Raw genomic sequence first — 26,364 nt, 5'->3', positions numbered from 1 at the left:
TTTAATAAACTAAATATATATTTAATATTAATACACAAAACATGTATTTAATATTCATAAACTAAACATGTATTTAACATTCATACACTAAACATGTATTTAATATTAATACACTAAACATTTATTTAATATTCATTCAATAAACATGTAGTTATTATTCTTACACTTAATATGTATTTAATATTAATACAAAAACATGTATTTAATTTTAATAAACTAATCATATATTTAATATTAATACACATTTATACACTATTTTTTTTGTTTCTTTTATTTTTTTTTACATAAGTTTGGTTTCTCATACACTTATATTTATACACTAAACATGTATTTAATATTAATACACTAAACATGTATTTAATAATTATACACTAAACATGTATTTAATATTAGTACAAAAACATGTATTTAATTTTAATAAACTAAACATATATTTAATATTAATACACTAAACATGTATTTAATATTAATACAAAAACATGTATTTAATTTTAATAAACTAAACATATATTTAATATTAATACACTAAACATTTATTTAATATTCATTCAATAAACATGTAGTTATTATTCTTACACTTAATATGTATTTAATATTAATACAAAAACATGTATTTAATTTTAATAAACTAATCATATATTTAATATTAATACACTAAACATGTATTTAATATTCATACACTAAACATGTATTTAATATTCATACACTAAACATGAATTTAATATTAATACACTAAACATGTATATAATATTTATACACTAAACATGTATTTAATATTCATAAACTCAACATGTATTTAACATTTATACACTAAACATGTATTTAATATTCATACACTAAACATGTAGTTATTATTAATACACTAAACATGTATTTAATATTTATACACTAAACATGTATTTAATATTAATACACTCAATATGTATTTATTATATATCCACTAAACATGTATTTAATATTCATAAACTAAACATGTATTTAATATTAATACAAAACATGTATTTACGTTTAATAAACTAAAGATATATTTAATATTAATACGCTAAACATGTATTTAATATTTATACAGTAAACATGTATTGAATATTCATACACTAAACATGTATTTAATATTATACACTAAACATGTATTTAATATTATACACTAAACATGTATTTAATATTTATACACTAATCATGTATTTAATATTAATACACTAATCATGTATTTAATATTCATACACTAAACATGTATTTAATATTCATATACTAAACATGTAGTTATCATTTATACACTAAACATGTATTTAATATTAATACACTAAACATGTATTTAATATTTATACACTAAACATGTATTTAATATTAATACACTAAATATGTATTTATTATATATCCACTAAACATGTATTTGATATTCATAAACTAAACATGTATTTAATATTTATACACTAAACGTGTATTTAATATTCATACACTAAACATGTATTTAATATTAATACAAAACATGTATTTACGTTTAATAAACTAAACATATATTTAATATTAATACACTAAACATGTATTTAATATTTATACAGTAAACATGTATTGAATATTCATACACTAAACATGTATTTAATATTATACACTAAACATGCATTTAATATTCATACACTAAACATGTATTTAATATTATACACTAAACATGCATTTAATATTCATACACTAAACATGTATTTAATATTCATACACTAAACATGTATTTAATATTAATACAAAAACATGTATTTAATTTTAATAAACTAAACATATATTTAAAATTATTACATTAAACATGTATTTAATATTTATACACTGAACATGTATTTAATAGTTATACACTAATCATGTATTTAATATTAATAGACTAATCATCTATTTAATATTCATACACTAAATACGTATTTAATATTCATACACTTAACATGTATTTAATATTTATACACGAAACATGTATTTAATATGTATACACTAAACATGTATTTAATATTCATACATTAAAAATGTATTTAATATTCATACACTAAACATGTATTTAATACGTATACACTAAACATGTATTTAATATTCATACATTAAAAATGTATTTAATATTCATACACTAAACATGTATTTAATATTCATACACTAAACATGTAGTTATTATTTATACACTAAACATGTATTTAATATTAATACAGTAAACATGTATTTAATATTAATACACTAAACATGTATTTAATATTAATACAAAAACATGTATTTAATTTTGATAAACTAAATATATATTTAATATTCATACACTAAACGTGTATTTGATATTCATACACTAAACATGTATTTAATATTAATACACTAATCATGTATTTAATATTCATACACTAAATATGTATTTAATATTTATACACTAAACATGTATTTAATATTCGTACATTAAAAATGTATTGAATATTCATACACTAAACATGTATTTAATATTATACACTAAACATGCATTTAATATTCATACACTAAACATGTATTTAATATTTATACACTAAACATGTATTTAATATTTATACACTAAACATGTATTTAATATTCATACATTAAACATGTATTTAATATTCATACACTAAACATGTATTTAATATTTATACACTAAACATGTATTTAATATTCATACACTAAACATGTATTTAATATTTATACAAAAACATGTATTTAATTTTAATAAACTAAACATATATTTAATATCAATACACTAAACATGTATTTAATATTTATACACTAAACATGTATTTAATATTCATACACTAAACATGTAGTTATTATTCATACACTAAACATGTATCTAATATTAATACAGTAAACATGTATTAAATATTTATACACTAAACATGTATTTAATATTAATACAAAAACATGTATTTAATTTTAATAAACTAAATATATATTTAATATTAATACACTAAACATGTATTTAATATTTGTACACCAAACGTGTATTTAATATTCATACACTAAAAGTGTATTTAATATTCATACACTAAACATGTGTTTAATATTAATACACTAAACATGTAGTTATTATTCATACACTAAACATGTATTTAATATTAATACAAAAACATGTATTTAAGTTTAATAAACTAAACATGTATCTAATATTAATACACTAAACATGTATTTAATATTTATACACTAAACATGTATTTCATATTAATACAAAAACATGTATTTAATTTTAATAAACTAAACATATATTTAATATTCATACACTAAACATGTATTTAATATTTATACACTAAACATGTATTCAATATTAATACAAAAACATGTATTTAATTTTAATAAACTAAACATATTTTTAATATTATTACACTAAACACGTATTTAATATTTATACACTAAACATGTATTTAATAGTTCTACACTAATCATGTATTTAATATTAATACACTAATCATGTATTTAATATTCATACACTAAATATGTATTTAATATTCATACACTTAACATGTATTTAATATTTATACACGAAACATGTATTTAATATTTATACACTAAACATGTATTTAATATTCATACATTAAAAATGTATTTAATATTCATACACTAAACATGTATTTAATATTCATACATTAAACATGTATTTAATATTTATACACTAAACATGTATTTAATATTCATACATTAAACATGTATTTAATATTCATACACTAAACATGTATTTAATATTCACACACTAAACATGTATTTAATATTCATACATTAAACATGTATTTGATATTTATACACTAAACATGTATTTAATATTCATACATTAAACATGTATTTAATATTCATACATTAAACATGTATTTAATATTCATACACTAAACATGTATTTAATATTTATACACTAAACATGTATTTAATATTCATACACTAAACATGTATTTAATATTTATACAAAAACATGTAATTAATTTTAATAAACTAAACATATATTTAATATTAATACACTAAACATGTATTTAATATTTATACACTAAACATGTATTTAATATTCGTTCACTAAACATGTAGTTATTATTTATACACTAAACATGTATTTAATATTAATACAGTAAACATGTATTTAATATTAATACACTAAACATGTATTTAATATTAATACAAAAACATGTATTTAATTTTAATAAACTAAAAATATATTTAATATCAATACACTAAACATGTATTTAATATTAATACAAAAACATGTATTTAATTTTAATAAACTAAACAAATATTTAATATTAATACACTAAACATGTATTAAATATTCATACACTAAACATGTATTTAATATTCATTCAATAAACATGTAGTTATTATTCTTACACTTAATATGTATTTAATATTAATACAAAAACATGTATTTAATTTTAATAAACTAAACATATATTTAATATTAATACACTAAACATGTATTTAATATTGTTACACTAAACGTGTATTTACTATTTATACACTAAAAGTGTATTTAATATTAATACACTAAACATGTATTTAATATTAATACACTAAACACGTATTTAATATTCATACACTAAACATGTATTTAATATTATACACTAAACATTTATTTAATATTAATACACTAAACATGTATTCAATATTTATACACTAAACATGTATTTAATATTAATACAAAACATGTATTTAATTTTAATATACTAAATATATATTTAATATTAATACACTAAACATGTATTTAATATTCATAAACTAAACATGTATTTAACATTCATACACTAAACATGTATTTAATATTTATACACTAAACCTGTAGTTATTATTCATACACTAAACATGTATTTAATATTAATACACTAAACCTGTATTTAATATTTATACACTAAACATGTATTTAATATTAATACAAAAACATTTCTTTAATTTTAATAAAGTAAACACATATTTAATATTAACACACTAAACATGTATTTAATATTTATACACTAAACATGTATTTAATATTTATACACTAAACATGTATTTACTATTAATACACTAAATATTTATTTATTATTCATCCACTAAACCTGTATTTAATATTTATACACTAAACATGTATTTAATATTAATACAAAAACATGTATTTAAGTTTAATAAACTAAACATATATTTAATATTAATACACTAAACATGTATTTAATATTTATACACAAACATGTATTTAATATCCATACACTAAACATGTATTTAATATTTATACACTAAACATGTATTTAATATTAATACAAAAACATGTACTTAATTTTAATACACTAAACATATATTTAATATTAATACACTAAACATGTATTTAACATTCATACACTAAACATGTATTTAACATTAATACACTAAACATGTTTTTAATATTAATACACTAAACATGTATTTAATATTAATACAAAAACATGTATTTAATTTTAATAAACTAAACATTTAATATTAATACACTAAACATGTATTTAATATTAATACACTAAACCTGTATTTGATATTTATACACTAAACATGTATTTAATATTAATACACTAAACATGTATTTAATATTCATACACTAAACATGTATTTAATATTAATACACTAAATATTTATTTATTATATATCCACTAAACATGTATTTAATATTCATAAACTAAACATGTATTTAATATTCATACACTAAACGTGTATTTAATATTCATACACTAAACATGTATTTAATATTAATACAAAAACATGTATTTAAGTTTAATAAACTAAACATGTATCTAATATTAATACACTAAACATGTATTTAATATTTATACACTAAACATGTATTTCATATTAATACAAAAACATGTATTTAATTTTAATAAACTAAACATATATTTAATATTCATACACTAAACATGTATTTAATATTTATACACTAAACATGTATTCAATATTAATACAAAAACATGTATTTAATTTTAATAAACTAAACATATTTTTAATATTATTACACTAAACACGTATTTAATATTTATACACTAAACATGTATTTAATAGTTATACACTAATCATGTATTTAATATTAATACACTAATCATGTATTTAATATTTATACACTAAATATGTATTTAATATTCATACACTTAACATGTATTTAATATTTATACACGAAACATGTATTTAATATTTATACACTAAACATGTATTTAATATTCATACATTAAAAATGTATTTAATATTCATACACTAAACATGTATTTAATATTCATACATTAAACATGTATTTAATATTTATACACTAAACATGTATTTAATATTCATACATTAAACATGTATTTAATATTCATACACTAAACATGTATTTAATATTCACACACTAAACATGTATTTAATATTCATACATTAAACATGTATTTAATATTCATACACTAAACATGTATTTAATATTCATGCATTAAACATGTATTTAATATTCATACATTAAACATGTATTTAATATTCATACACTAAACATGTATTTAATATTCATACACTAAACATGTATTTAATATTCATACACTAAATATGTATTTATTATATATCCACTAAACATGTATTTAATATTCATAAACTAAACATATATTTAATATTCATACACTAAACGTGTATTTAATATTCATACACTAAACATGTATTTAATATTAATACAAAAACATGTATTTAAGTTTAATAAACTAAACATGTATCTAATATTAATACACTAAACATGTATTTAATATTTATACACTAAACATGTATTTCATATTAATACAAAAACATGTATTTAATTTGAATAAACTAAACATATATTTAATATTCATACACTAAACATGTATTTAATATTTATACACTAAACATGTATTCAATATTAATACAAAAACATGTATTTAATTTTAATAAACTAAACATATTTTTAATATTATTACACTAAACACGTATTTAATATTTATACACTAAACATGTATTTAATAGTTATACACTAATCATGTATTTAATATTAATACACTAATCATGTATTTAATATTTATACACTAAATATGTATTTAATATTCATACACTTAACATGTATTTAATATTTATACACGAAACATGTATTTAATATTTATACACTAAACTTGTATTTAATATTCATACATTAAAAATGTATTTAATATTCATACACTAAACATGTATTTAATATTCATACATTAAACATGTATTTAATATTTATACACTAAACATGTATTTAATATTCATACATTAAACATGTATTTAATATTTATACACTAAACATGTATTTAATATTCATACATTAAACATGTATTTAATATTCATACATTAAACATGTATTTAATATTCATACACTAAACATGTATTTAATATTTATACACTAAACATGTATTTAATATTCATACACTAAACATGTATTTAATATTTATACAAAAACATGTAATTAATTTTAATAAACTAAACATATATTTAATATTAATACACTAAACATGTATTTAATATTTATACACAAACATGTATTTAATATTCATACACTAAACATGTATTTAATATTAATACAAAAACATGTATTTAAGTTTAATAAACTAAACATATATTTAATATTAATACACTAAACATGTATTTAATATTAATACACTGAACATGTATTTAATAATCATATACTAAACGTATATGTAATTATATACTAATCATATATTTAATATTCATACAGTAAACATGTATTTATTATCCTCTAAAAAAGGCACACTTGGAAATAATGAATTACTTTATGTGTGCAGTTGCCGCAGAAGTCCACAGGAGGGCGCACGTTCCCTCTTAATATGCCCGGTCCTCTCCGTCTCTCTCTCTCTCTTTTTCCTTTTTTTTGTTTCTTTTATTTTTTTTTTACATAAGTTTGGTTTCTCATACACTTATATTTATACACTAAACATGTATTTAATATTAATACACTAAACATGTATTTAATATTAATACACTAAATATGTATTTATTATATATCCACTAAACATGTATTGAATATTCATACACTAAACATGTATTTAATATGCATACACTAAACATGTATTTAATATTCATACACTAAACATGTATTTAATATTCATACACTAAAGATGTATTTAATATTAATACACTAAACATGTATTTAATATTTATACACTAAACGTGTATTTAATATTTATACACTAAACATGTATTTAATATTAATACACTAAACATGTATTTAATATTTATACACTAAACATGTATTTAATATTCATACACTAAACATGTATTTAATATTAATACAATAAACATGTATTTAATATTTATACACTAAACATGTATTTAATATTCATAAACTAAACATGTATTTAACATTTATACACTAAACATGTATTTAATATTAATACACTAAACATGTATTTAATATTAATACACTAAACATGTATTTAATATTAATACACTGATTATGTATTTAATATTAATACACTGATTATGTATTTAATAATCATATACTAAACGTATATGTAATTACACACTAATCATATATTTAATTTTCATACAGTAAACATGTATTTAATATTTATACACTAAACATGTATTTAATATTCATACACTAAACATGTATTTAATATTAATACACTGAACATGTATTTAATAATCATATACTAAACGTATATGTAATCATATACTAATCATATATTTAATATTCATACTGTAAACATGTATTTATTATCCTTTAAATAAGGCACACTTGGAAATAATGAATTTCTTTATGTGTGCAGTTGCGGCAAAACTCCACAGGAGGGCGCACGTTCCCTCTTAATAAGTCCGGCCCTCTCCGTCTCTCTCTCTCTCTCTCTCTTTTTCCTTTTTTTTTGTTTCTTTTTTTTTTTTTACATAAGTTTGGTTTTTCATACACTTATATTTACACACTAAACATGTATTTAATATTAATACAAAAACATGTATTTAATTTTAATAAACTAAACATATATTTAGTATTAATACACTAAACATGTATTAAATATTCATACACTAAACATTTATTTAATATTCATTCAATAAACATGTAGTTATTATTCTTACACTTAATATGTATTTAATATTAATACAAAAACATGTATTTAATTTTAATAAACTAATCATATATTTAATATTAATACACTAAACATGTATTTAATATTTTTACACTAAACGTGTATTTAATATTTATGCACTAAACATGTATTTAATATTAATACACTAAACATGTATTTAATATTTATACACTAAACATGTATTTAATATTCATACACTAAACATGTATTTAATATTAATACACTAAATATGTATTTATTATATATCCACTAAACATGTATTTAATATTCATAAACTAAACATGTATTTAATATTCATACACTAAACGTGTATTTAATATTCATACACTAAACATGTATTTGATATTCATACACTAAACATTTATTTAATATTAGTACATTAAGCATGTATTTAATATACATACACTAAATATGTATTTAATATTTATACACTAAACATGTATTTAATATCAATACAAAAACATGTATTTAAGTTTAATAAACTAAATACATATTTAATATTAATACACTAAACATGTATTTAATATTCATAAACTAAACATGTATCTAACATTCATACACTAAACATGTACTTAATATTTATACACTAAACCTGTAGTTATTATTCATACATTAAACATGTATTTAATATTCATACACTAAACATGTATTTAATATTCATACACTAAATATGTATTTAATATTCATAAACTAAACATGTATTTAATATTTATACAAAAACATGTATTTAATTTTAATAAACTAAACATATATTTAATATCAATACACTAAACATGTATTTAATATTTATACACTAAACATGTATTTAATATTCTTACACTAAACATGTAGTTATTATTCATACACTAAACATGTATTTAATTTTTAGTAAACTAAACATATATTTAATATTAATACACTAAACATGTATTTAATATTTATACACTAAACATGTATTTAATATTCATTCAATAAACATGTAGTTATTATTCATTCACTAAACATGTATTTAATATTAATACAGTAAACATGTATTAAATATTTATACACTAAACATGTATTTAATATTCATTCAATAAACATGTAGTTATTATTCTTACACTTAATATGTATTTAATATTAATACAAAAACATGTATTTAATTTTAATAAACTAAACATATATTTAATATTAATACAATAAAAAATGTATTTAATATTTATACACTAAACATGTATTTAATATTCATACACTAAACATGTAGTTATTATTTATACACTAAACATGTATTTAATATTAATACAGTAAACATGTATTAAATATCTATACACTAAACATGTATTTAATATTAATACAAAAACATGTATTTAATTTTAATAAACTAAATATATATTTAATATTAATACACTAAACATGTATTTAATATTTGTACACTAAACGTGTATTTAATATTCATACACTAAAAGTGTATTTAATATTCATACACTAAACATGTGTTTAATATTAATACACTAAACATGTAGTTATTATTCATACACTAAACATGTATTTAATATTAATACAAAAACATGTATTTAAGTTTAATAAACTAAACATATATTTAATATTAATACACTAAACATGTATTTAATATTCATACACTAAACATGTATTTAATATTCATACACTAAACATGTATTTAATATTAATACACTAAACATGTATTTAATATTTATACACTAAACATGTATTTAATATTAATACAAAAACATGTATTTAATTTTAATAAACTAAACATGTATTTAATATTCATACACTAAACATATATTTAACATTCATATACTAAACATGAATCAAATATTAATACACTAAACATGTATTTGAGATTTATACACTTAACATGTATTTAATATTAATACAAAAACATGTATTTAATTTTAATAAACTAAACATATATTTAATATTATTACACTAAACATATATTTAACATTTATACACTAAACATGAATTTAATATTAATACACTAAACATGTATTTGAGATTTATACACTTAACATGTATTTAATATTAATACAAAAACATGTATTTAATTTTAATAAACTAAACATATATTTAATATTATTACACTAAACATGTATTTAATATTTATACACTAAACATGTATTTAATATTAATACACTAAACATGTATTTAATATTAATACACCAAACATGTATTTAATATTTATACACTAATAATGTATTTAATATTAATACTCTAATCATGTATTTAATATTTATACACTAAATATGTATTTAATATTCATACACTTAACATGTATTTAATAATTATACACGAAACATGTATTTAATATTTATACACTAAACATGTATTTAATATTCATACATTAAACATGTATTTAATATTCATACACTAAACATGTATTTAATATTCATACATTAAACATGTATTTAATATTTATACACTAAACATGTATTTAATATTCATACACTAAACATGTATTTAATATTAATACACTGAACATGTATTTAATAATCATATACTTAACGTATATGTAATCACATACTAATCATATATTTAATATTCATACAGTAAACATGTATTTATTATCCTTTAAATAAGGCACACTTGGAAATAATGAATTTCTTTATGTGTGCAGTTGCGGCAAAACTCCACAGGAGGGCGCACGTTCCCTCTTAATAAGTCCGGCCCTCTCCGTCTCTCTCCGTCTCTCTCTCTCTCTCTTTTTCCTTTTTTTTTGTTTCTTTTATTTTTTTTACACAAGTTTGGTTTCTCATACACTTATATTTATACACTAAACATGTATTTAATATTAATACACTAAACATGTATTTAATATTAATACACTAAACATGTATTTAATATTAGTACAAAAACATGTATTTAATTTTAATAAACTAAACATATATTTAATATTAATGCACTAAACATGTATTTAATATTAATACAAAAACATGTATTTAATTTTAATAAACTAAACTTCCATCCATCCATCCATCCATCCATTTTCTACCGCTTATTCCCTTTCGGGGTCACGGGGGGCGCTGGCGCCTATCTCAGCTACAATCGGGCGGAAGGCGGGGTACACCCTGGACAAGTCGCCACCTCATCGCAGGGCCAACACAGAAAGACAGACAACATTCACACTCACATTCACACACTAGGGCCAATTTAGTGTTGCCAATCAACCTATCCCCAGGTGCATGTCTTTGGAAGTGGGAGGAAGCCGGAGTACCCGGAGGGAACCCACGCATTCACGGGGAGAACATGCAAACTCCACACAGAAAGATCCTCAGCCTGGATTTGAACCCAGGACTGCAGGACCTTCGTATTGTGAGGCAGACGCACTAACCCCTCTGCCAGCGTGAAGTAAACATGTATTAAATATTCATACACTAAACATTTATTTAATATTCATTCAATAAACATGTAGTTATTATTCTTACACTTAATATGTATTTAATATAAATACAAAAACATGTATTTAATTTTAATAAACTAATCATATATTTAATATTAATACACTAAACATGTATTTAATATTTTTACACTAAACGTGTATTTAATATTTATACACTAAACATGTATTTAATATTAATACACTAAACATGTATTTAATATTTATACACTAAACATGTATTTAATATTCATACACTAAACATGTATTTAATATTAATACACTAAACATGTATTTAATATTTATACACTAAACATTTATTTAATATTAATACACTAAACATGTATTTAATATTAATACACTAAATATGTATTTATTATTTATCCACTAAACATGTATTTAATATTCATAAACTAAACATGTATTTAATATTCATACACTAAATGTGTATTTAATATTAATACAAAAACATGTATTTAAGTTTAATAAACTAAACATATATTTGATATTAATACACTAAACATGTATTTAATATTTATACACAAACATGTATTTAATATTCATACACTAAACATGTATTTAATATTAATACAAAAACATGTATTTAAGTTTAATAAACTAAACATATATTTAATATTAATACACTAAACATGTATTTAATATTAATACTCTGAACATGTATTTAATAATCATATACTAAACGTATATGTAATTATATACTAATCATATATTTAATATCCATACAGTAAACATGTATTTATTATCCTCTAAATAAGGCACACTTGGAAATAATGAATTACTTTATGTGTGCAGTTGCCGCAGAAGTCCACAGGAGGGCGCACGTTTCCTCTTAATAAGTCCGGTCCTCTCCGTCTCTCTCTCTCTCTTTTTCCTTTTTTTTTGTTTCTTTTATTTTTTTTTTACATAAGTTTGGTTTCTCATACACTTATATTTATACACTAAACATGTATTTAATATTAATACACTAAACATGTATTTAATATTAATACACTAAACATGTATTTAATATGAATACACTAAATATGTATTTATTATATATCCACTAAACATGTATTGAATATTCATACACTAAACATGTATTTAATATGCATACACTAAACATGTATTTAATATTCATACACTAAACATGTATTTAATATTCATACACTAAACATGTAGTTATTATTCATACACTAATCATGTATTTAATATTAATACACTAAACATGTATTTAATATTAATACAAAAACATGTATTTAATTTTAATAAACTAAACATATATTTAAGATTTATACACTAAACATATATTTAACATTTATACACTAAACATGAATTTAATATTAATACACTAAACATGTATTTGAGATTTATACACTTAACATATATTTAATATTAATACAAAAACATGTATTTAATTTTAATAAACTAAACATATATTTAATATTATTACACTAAACATGTATTTAATATTTATACACTAAACATGTATTTAATATTCATACACCAAACATTTAGTTATTATTTATACACTAAACATGTATTTAATATTAATACACTAAACATGTATTTAATATTAATACACTAAACATGTATTTAATATTTATACACTAATCATGTATTTAACATTAATACTCTAATCATGTATTTAATATTTATACACTAAATATGTATTTAATATTTATACACTTAACATGTATTTAATATTTATACACGAAACATGTAATTAATATTAATACACTAAACATGTATTTAATATTAATACACTAAACATGTATTTAATATTTATACACTAATCATGTATTTAACATTAATACACTAAACATGTATTTAATATTTATACACTAATCATGTATTTAACATTAATACTCTAATCATGTATTTAATATTTATACACTAAATATGTATTTAATATTTATACACTTAACATGTATTCAATATTTATACACGAAACATGTATTTAATATTCATACATTAAACATGTATTTAATATTCATACACTAAATATGTATTTAATATTCATACATTAAACATGTATTTAATATTCATACACTAAACATGTATTTAATATTCATACAAAAACATGTATTTAATTTTTATAAACCAAACATATATTTAATATTAATACACTAAACATGTATTTAATATTTATACACTAAACATGTATTTAATATTTATACACTAAACATGTAGTTATTATTTATACACTAAACATGTATTAAATATTAATACAGTAATTCTGTATTTAATATTAATACACTAAACATGTATTTAATATTAATACAAAAACATGTATTTAATTTTAATAAACTAAATATATATTTAATATTAATACACAAAACATGTATTTAATATTCATAAACTAAACATGTATTTAACATTCATACACTAAACATGTATTTAATATTCATACACTAAACATGTAGTTATTATTTATACACTAAACATGTATTTAATATTAATACACTAAACATGTATTTAATATTTATACACTAAACATGTATTTAATATTAATACACTAAATATGTATTTATTATATATCCACTAAACATGTATTTAATATTCATAAACTAAACATGTATTTAATATTCATACACTAAACGTGTATTTAATATTCATACACTAAACATGTATTTAATATTAATACAAAAACATGTATTTAAGTTTAATAAACTAAACATATATTTAATATTAATACATTAAACATGTTTTTAATATTTATACACTAAACATGTATTTAATATTAATACAAAAACATGTATTTAATTTTAATAAACTAAACATATATTTAATATTATTAAACTAAACATGTATTTAATATTTATACACTAAACGTGTATTTAATAGTTATACACTAATCATGTATTTAATATTAATACACTAATCATGTATTTAATATTCATACACTAAATATGTATTTAATATTCATACACTTAACATGTATTTAATATTTATACACGAAACATGTATTTAATATTTATACACTAAACATGTATTTAATATTCATACATTAAAAATGAATTTAATATTCATACACTAAACATGTATTTAATATTCATACACTAAACATGTATTTAATATTTATACACTAAACATGTATTTAATATTTATACATTAAAATGTATTTAATATTAATACAAAAACATGTATTTAAGTTTAATAAACTAAATATATATTTAATAATAATACACTAAACATGTATTTAATATTCATAAACTAAACATGTATTTAACATTCACACACTAAACATGTACTTAATATTTATACACTAAACCTGTAGTTATTATTCATACACTAAACATGTATTTAATATTAATACAAAACATGTATTTAATTTCAATAAACTAACTATATATTTAATATTAATACACTAAACATGTATTTAATATTTATACACTTAACATATATTTAATATTAATACAAAAACATGTATTTAATTTTAATAAACTAAACACATATTTAATATTATTACACTAAACATGTATGTAATATTTATACACTAAACATGTATTTAATATTCATACACCAAACATTTAGTTATTTACTATTTATACACTATTTTTTTTGTTTATTTTTTTTTTTTTTACATAAGTTTGGTTTCTCATACACTTATATTTATACACTAAACATGTATTTAATATTAATACACTAAACATGTATTTAATAATTATACACTAAACATGTATTTAATATTAGTACAAAAACATGTATTTAATTTTAATAAACTAAACATATATTTAATATTAATACACTAAACATGTATTTAATATTAATACAAAAACATGTATTTAATTTTAATAAACTAAACATATATTTAATATTAATACACTAAACATTTATTTAATATTCATTCAATAAACATGTAGTTATTATTCTTACACTTAATATGTATTTAATATTAATACAAAAACATGTATTTAATTTTAATAAACTAATCATATATTTAATATTAATACACTAAACATGTATTTAATATTTATACACTAAACATGTATTTAATATTCATACACTAAACATGAATTTAATATTAATACACTGAACATGTATTTAATATTTATACACTAAACATGTATTTAATATTCATAAACTAAACATGTATTTAACATTTATACACTAAACATGTATTTAATATTCATACACTAAACATGTATTTAATATTTATACAGTAAACATGTATTGAATATTCATACACTAAACATGTATTTAATATTATACACTAAACATGCATTTAATATTCATACACTAAACATGTATTTAATATTTATACACTAAACATGTATTTAATATTAATACAAAAACATGTATTTAATTTTAATAAACTAAACATATATTTAAAATTATTACACTAAACATGTATTTAATATTTATACACTGAACATGTATTTAATAGTTATACACTAATCATGTATTTAATATTAATAGACTAATCATCTATTTAATATTCATACACTAAATATGTATTTAATATTCATACACTTAACATGTATTTAATATTTATACACGAAACATGTATTTAATATGTATACACTAAACATGTATTTAATATTAATACATTAAAAATGTATTTAATATTCATACACTAAACATGTATTTAATATGTATACACTAAACATGTATTTAATATTCATACATTAAAAATGTATTTAATAATCATACACTAAACATGTATTTAATATTCATACATTAAACATGTATTTAACATTTATACACTAAGCATGTATTTAATATTCGTACACGAAACATGTATTTAATATTTATACACTAAACATGTATTTAATATTCATACATTAAACATGTATTTAATATTTATACACTAAACATGTATTTAATATTCATACACTAAACATGTGGTTATTATTTATACACTAAACATGTATTTAATATTAATACAGTAAACATGTATTTAATATTAATACACTAAACATGTATTTAATATTAATACAAAAACATGTATTTAATTTTAATAAACTAAATATATATTTAATATTCATACACTAAACGTGTATTTAATATTCATACACTAAACATGTATTTAATATTAATAAACTAATCATGTATTTAATATTCATACACTAAATATGTATTTAATATTTATACACTAAACATGTATTTAATATTCGTACATTAAAAATGTATTGAATATTCATACACTAAACATGTATTTAATATTATACACTAAACATGCATTTAATATTCATACACTAAACATGTATTTAATATTTATACACTAAACATGTATTTAATATTTATGCACTAAACATGTATTTAATATTCATACATTAAACATGTATTTAATATTCATACACTAAACATGTATTTAATATTTATACACTAAACATGTATTTAATATTCATACACTAAACATGTATTTAATATTTATACAAAAACATGTATTTAATTTTAATAAACTAAACATATATTTAATATCAATACACTAAACATGTATTTAATATTTATACACTAAACATGTATTTAATATTCATACACTAAACATGTAGTTATTATTTATACACTAAACATGTATTTAATATTAATACAGTAAACATGTATTAAATATTTATACACTAAACATGTATTTAATATTAATACAAAAACATGTATTTAATTTTAATAAACTAAATATATATTTAATATTAATACACTAAACATGTATTTAATATTTGTACACTAAACGTGTATTTAATATTCATACACTAAAAGTGTATTTAATATTCATACACTAAACATGTGTTTAATATTAATACACTAAACATGTAGTTATTATTCATACACTAAACATGTATTTAATATTAATACAAAAACATGTATTTAAGTTTAATAAACTAAACATATATTTAATATTAATACACTAAACATGTATTTAATATTTATACACTAAACATATATTTAACATTCATACACTAAACATGAATCCAATATTAATACACTAAACATGTATTTGAGATTTATACACTTAACATGTATTTAATATTAATACAAAAACATGTATTTAATTTTAATAAACTAAACATGTATTTAATATTCATACACTAAACATATATTTAACATTCATACACTAAACATGAATCTAATATTAATACACTAAACATGTATTTGAGATTTATACACTTAACATGTATTTAATATTAATACAAAAACATGTATTTAATTTTAATAAACTAAACATATATTTAATATTAATACACTAAACATGTATTTAATATTTGTACACTAAACATGTAGTTATTATTCATACACTAAACATGTATTTAATATTAATACAAAAACATGTATTTAAGTTTAATAAACTAAACATATATTTAATATTAATACACTAAACATGTATTTAATATTCATACACTAAACATGTATTTAATATTCATACACTAAACATGTATTTAATATTAATACACTAAACATGTATTTAATATTTATACACTAAACATATATTTAACATTCATACACTAAACATGAATCTAATATTAATACACTAAACATGTATTTGAGATTTATACACTTAACATGTATTTAATATTAATACAAAAACATGTATTTAATTTTAATAAACTAAACATGTATTTAATATTATTACACTAAACATGTATTTAATATTTATACACTAAACATGTATTTAATATTAATACACTAAACATGTATTTAATATTAATACACCAAACATGTATTTAATATTTATACACTAATAATGTATTTAATATTCATACATTAAACATGTATTTAATATTCATACACTAAACATGTATTTAATATTCATACATTAAACATGTATTTAATATTTATACACTAAACATGTATTTAATATTCATACACTAAACATGTATTTAATATTAATACACTGATTATGTATTTAATATTAATACACTGATTATGTATTTAATAATCATATACTAAACGTATATGTAATTACACACTAATCATATATTTAATTTTCATACAGTAAACATGTATTTAATATTTATACACTAAACATGTATTTAATATTCATACACTAAACATGTATTTAATATTAATACACTGAACATGTATTTAATAATCATATACTAAACGTATATGTAATCATATACTAATCATATATTTAATATTCATACTGTAAACATGTATTTATTATCCTTTAAATAAGGCACACTTGGAAATAATGAATTTCTTTATGTGTGCAGTTGCGGCAAAACTCCACAGGAGGGCGCACGTTCCCTCTTAATAAGTCCGGCCCTCTCCGTCTCTCTCCGTCTCTCTCTCTCTCTCTTTTTCTTTTTTTTTTGTTTCTTTTATTTTTTTTACATAAGTTTGGTTTCTCATACACTTATATTTATACACTAAACATGTATTTAATATTAATACACTAAACATGTATTTAATATTAATACACTAAACATGTATTTAATATTAGTACAAAAACATGTATTTAATTTTAATAAACTAAACATATATTTAATATTAATGCACTAAACATGTATTTAATATTAATACAAAAACATGTATTTAATTTTAATAAACTAAACATATATTTAGTATTAATACACTAAACATGTATTAAATATTCATACACTAAACATTTATTTAATATTCATTCAATAAACATGTAGTTATTATTCTTACACTTAATATGTATTTAATATTAATACAAAAACATGTATTTAATTTTAATAAACTAATCATATATATAATATTAATACACTAAACATGTATTTAATATTTTTACACTAAACGTGTATTTAATATTTATACACTAAACATGTATTTAATATTAATACACTAAACATGTATTTAATATTAATACACTAAACATGTATTTAATATTTATACACTAAACATGTATTTAATATTCATAAACTAAACATGTATTTAACATTTATACACTAAACATGTATTTAATATTCATACACTAAATATGTAGTTATTATTTATACACTAAACATGAATTTGATATTAATACACTAAACATGTATTTAATATTTATACACTTAACATGTATTTAATATTAATACACTAAATATGTATTTATTATATATCCACTAAACATGTATTTAATATTCATAAACTAAACATGTATTTAATATTCATACACTAAACGTGTATTTAATATTCATACACTAAACATGTATTTAATAATAATACACTAATCATGTATTTAATATTCATACACTAAATATGTATTTAATATTCATACACTTAACATGTATTTAATATTTATACACGAAACATGTATTTAATATTTATACACTAAACATGTATTTAATATTCATACATTAAAAATGTATTTAATATTCATACACTAAACATGTATTTAATATTCATACATTAAACATGTATTTAATATTCATACACTAAACATGTATTTAATATTCGTACACGAAACATGTATTTAATATTTATACACTAAACATGTATTTAATATTCATACATTAAACATGTATTTAATATTCATACACTTAACATGTATTTAATATTCATACACTAAACATGTATTTAATATTCATACACTAAACATGTATTTAATATTTATACAAAAACATGTATTTAATTTTAATAAACTAAACATATATTTAATATCAATACACTAAACATGTATTTAATATTTATACACTAAACATGTATTTAATATTCATACACTAAACATGTAGTTATTATTTATACACTAAACATGTATTTAATATTAATACAAAAACATGTATTTAATTTTAATAAACTAAATATATATTTAATATTAATACACTAAACATGTATTCAATATTCATAAACTAAACATGTATTTAACATGTATACACTAAACATGTATTTAATATTCATACACTAAACATGTATTTAATTTTTAGTAAACTAAACATATATTTAATATTAATACACTAAACATGTATTTAATATTTATACACTAAACATGTATTTAATATTCATACACTAAACATGTAGTTATTATTCATTCACTAAACATGTATTTAATATTAATACAGTAAACATGTATTAAATATTTATACACTAAACATGTATTTAATATTCATTCAATAAACATGTAGTTATTATTCTTACACTTAATATGTATCTAATATTAATACAAAAACATGTATTTAATTTTAATAAACTAAACATATATTTAATATTAATACAATAAAAATGTATTTAATATTTATACACTAAACATGTATTTAATATTCATACACTAAACATGTAGTTATTATTTATACACTAAACATGTATTTAATATTAATACAGTAAACATGTATTAAATATTTATACACTAAACATGTATTTAATATTAATACAAAAACATGTATTTAATTTTAATAAACTAAATATATATTTAATATTAATACACTAAACATGTATTTAATATTCATACACTAAACATGTATTTAATATTCATACACTAAACATGTATTTAATATTAATACACTAAACATGTATTTAATATTTATACACTAAACATGTATTTAATATTAATACAAAAACATGTATTTAATTTTAATAAACTAAACATGAATCTAATATTAATACACTAAACATGTATTTAATATTAATACACTGAACATGTATTTAATAATCATATACTAAACGTATATGTAATTATATACTAATCATATATTTAATATCCATACAGTAAACATGTATTTATTATCCTCTAAATAAGGCACACTTGGAAATAATGAATTACTTTATGTGTGCAGTTGCCGCAGAAGTCCACAGGAGGGCGCACGTTCCCTCTTAATATGCCCGGTCCTCTCCGTCTCTCTCTCTCTCTTTTTCCTTTTTTTTTGTTTCTTTTATTTTTTTTTTACATAAGTTTGGTTTCTCATACACTTATATTTATACACTAAACATGTATTTAATATTAATACACTAAACATGTATTTAATATGAATACACTAAATATGTATTTATTATATATCCACTAAACATGTATTGAATATTCATACACTAAACATGTATTTAATATGCATACACTAAACATGTATTTAATATTCATACACTAAACATGTATTTAATATTCATACACTAAACATGTAGTTATTATTCATACACTAAACATGTATTTAATATTAATACAAAAACATGTATTTAATTTTAATAAACTAAACATATATTTAAGATTTATACACTAAACATATATTTAACATTTATACACTAAACATGAATTTAATATTAATACACTAAACATGTATTTGAGATTCATACACTTAACATATATTTAATATTAATACAAAAACATGTATTTAATTTAAATAAACTAAACATATATTTAATATTATTACACTAAACATGTATTTAATATTTATACACTAAACATGTATTTAATATTCATACACCAAACATTTAGTTATTATTTATACACTAAACATGTATTTAATATTAATACACTAAACATGTATTTAATATTAATACACTAAACATGTATTTAATATTTATACACTAATCATGTATTTAACATTAATACTCTAATCATGTATTTAATATTTATACACTAAATATGTATTTAATATTTATACACTTAACATGTATTTAATATTTATACACGAAACATGTAATTAATATTAATACACTAAACATGTATTTAATATTAATACACTAAACATGTATTTAATATTTATACACTAATCATGTATTTAACATTAATACACTAAACATGTATTTAATATTAATACACTAAACATGTATTTAATATTTATACACTAATCATGTATTTAACATTAATACTCTAATCATGTATTTAATATTTATACACTAAATATGTATTTAATATTTATACACTTAACATGTATTCAATATTTATACACGAAACATGTATTTAATATTCATACATTAAACATGTATTTAATATTCATACACTAAACATGTATTTAATATTCATACATTAAACATGTATTTAATATTTATACACTAAACATGTATTTAATATTCATACACTAAACATGTATTTAATATTTATACACTAAACATGTATTTAATATTTATACACTAAATATGTATTTAATATTCATACACTTAACATGTATTTAATATTTATACACGAAACATGTATTTAATATTTATACACTAAACATGTATTTAATATTCATACATTAAACATGTATTTAATATGTATACACTAAACATGTATTTAATATTCGTACACGAAACATGTATTTAATATTTATACACTAAATATGTATTTAATATTCATACACTAAACATGTATTTAATATTCATACAAAAACATGTATTTAATTTTTATAAACCAAACATATATTTAATATTAATACACTAAACATGTATTTAATATTTATACACTAAACATGTATTTAATATTTATACACTAAACATGTAGTTATTATTTATACACTAAACATGTATTAAATATTAATACAGTAATTATGTATTTAATATTAATACACTAAACATGTATTTAATATTAATACAAAAACATGTATTTAATTTTAATAAACTAAATATATATTTAATATTAATACACAAAACATGTATTTAATATTCATAAACTAAACATGTATTTAACATTCATACACTAAACATGTATTTAATATTCATACACTAAACATGTAGTTATTATTTATACACTAAACATGTATTTAATATTAATACACTAAACATGTATTTAATATTTATACACTAAACATGTATTTAATATTAATACACTAAATATGTATTTATTATATATCCACTAAACATGTATTTAATATTCATAAACTAAACATGTATTTAATATTCATACACTAAACATGTATTTAATATTTATACACTAAACATGTATTTAATATTTATACACTAAACATGTAGTTATTATTTATACACTAAACATGTATTAAATATTAATACAGTAATTATGTATTTAATATTAATACACTAAACATGTATTTAATATTAATACAAAAACATGTATTTAATTTTAATAAACTAAATATATATTTAATATTAATACACAAAACATGTATTTAATATTCATAAACTAAACATGTATTTAACATTCATACACTAAACATGTATTTAATATTCATACACTAAACATGTAGTTATTATTTATACACTAAACATGTATTTAATATTAATACACTAAACATGTATTTAATATTTATACACTAAACATGTATTTAATATTAATACACTAAATATGTATTTATTATATATCCACTAAACATGTATTTAATATTCATAAACTAAACATGTATTTAATATTCATACACTAAACGTGTATTTAATATTCATACACTAAACATGTATTTAATATTAATACAAAAACATGTATTTAAGTTTAATAAACTAAACATACATTTAATATAAATACATTAAACATGTTTTTAATATTTATACACTAAACATGTATTTAATATTAATACAAAAACATGTATTTAATTTTAATAAACTAAACATATATTTAATATTATTACACTAAACATGTATTTAATATTTATACACTAAACGTGTATTTAATAGTTATACACTAATCATGTATTTAATATTAATACACTAATCATGTATTTAATATTCATACACTAAATATGTATTTAATATTCATACACTTAACATGTATTTAATATTTATACACGAAACATGTATTTAATATTTATACACTAAACATGTATTTAATATTCATACATTAAAAATGAATTTAATATTCATACACTAAACATGTATTTAATATTCATACACTAAACATGTATTTAATATTTATACACTAAACATGTATTTAATATTTATACATTAAAATGTATTTAATATTAATACAAAAACATCTATTTAAGTTTAATAAACTAAATATATATTTAATAATAATACACTAAACATGTATTTAATATTCATAAACTAAACATGTATTTAACATTCATACACTAAACATGTACTTAATATTTATACACTAAACCTGTAGTTATTATTCATACACTAAACATGTATTTAATATTAATACAAAACATGTATTTAATTTTAATAAACTAACTATATATTTAATATTAATACACTAAACATGTATTTAATATGTATGCACTTAACATATATTTAATATTAATACAAAAACATGTATTTAATTTTAATAAAGTAAACATATATTTAATATTATTACACTAAACATGTATTTAATATTTATACATTAAACATGTATTTAATATTCATACACCAAACATTTAGTTATTTACTATTTATACACTATTTTTTTTGTTTCTTTTATTTTTTTTTACATAAGTTTGGTTTCTCATACACTTATATTTATACACTAAACATGTATTTAATATTAATACACTAAACATGTATTTAATAATTATACACTAAACATGTATTTAATATTAGTACAAAAACATGTATTTAATTTTAATAAACTAAACATATATTTAATATTAATACACTAAACATGTATTTAATATTAATACAAAAACATGTATTTAATTTTAATAAACTAAACATATATTTAATATTAATACACTAAACATTTATTTAATATTCATTCAATAAACATGTAGTTATTATTCTTACACTTAATATGTATTTAATATTAATACAAACACATGTATTTAATTTTAATAAACTAATCATATATTTAATATTAATACACTAAACATGTATTTAATATTTATACACTAAACATGTATTTAATATTCATACACTAAACATGAATTTAATATTAATACACTGAACATGTATTTAATATTTATACACTAAACATGTATTTAATATTCATAAACTAAACATGTATTTAACATTTATACACTAAACATGTATTTAATATTCATACACTAAACATGTATTTAATATTTATACAGTAAACATGTATTGAATATTCATACACTAAACATGTATTTAATATTATACACTAAACATGCATTTAATATTCATACACTAAACATGTATTTAATATTTATACACTAAACATGTATTCAATATTATTACAAAAACATGTATTTAATTTTAATAAACTAAACATATATTTAAAATTATTACACTAAACATGTATTTAATATTTATACACTGAACATGTACTTAATAGTTATACACTAATCATGTATTTAATATTAA

This window comes from Nerophis ophidion, unplaced genomic scaffold (genome assembly GCF_033978795.1).
Source record: "Nerophis ophidion isolate RoL-2023_Sa unplaced genomic scaffold, RoL_Noph_v1.0 HiC_scaffold_34, whole genome shotgun sequence".
Classification (NCBI taxonomy): Eukaryota; Metazoa; Chordata; class Actinopteri; order Syngnathiformes; family Syngnathidae; genus Nerophis; species Nerophis ophidion.
The sequence above is the reverse complement of the archived record's forward strand: the minus strand, read 5'-3'. Positions refer to the sequence as shown.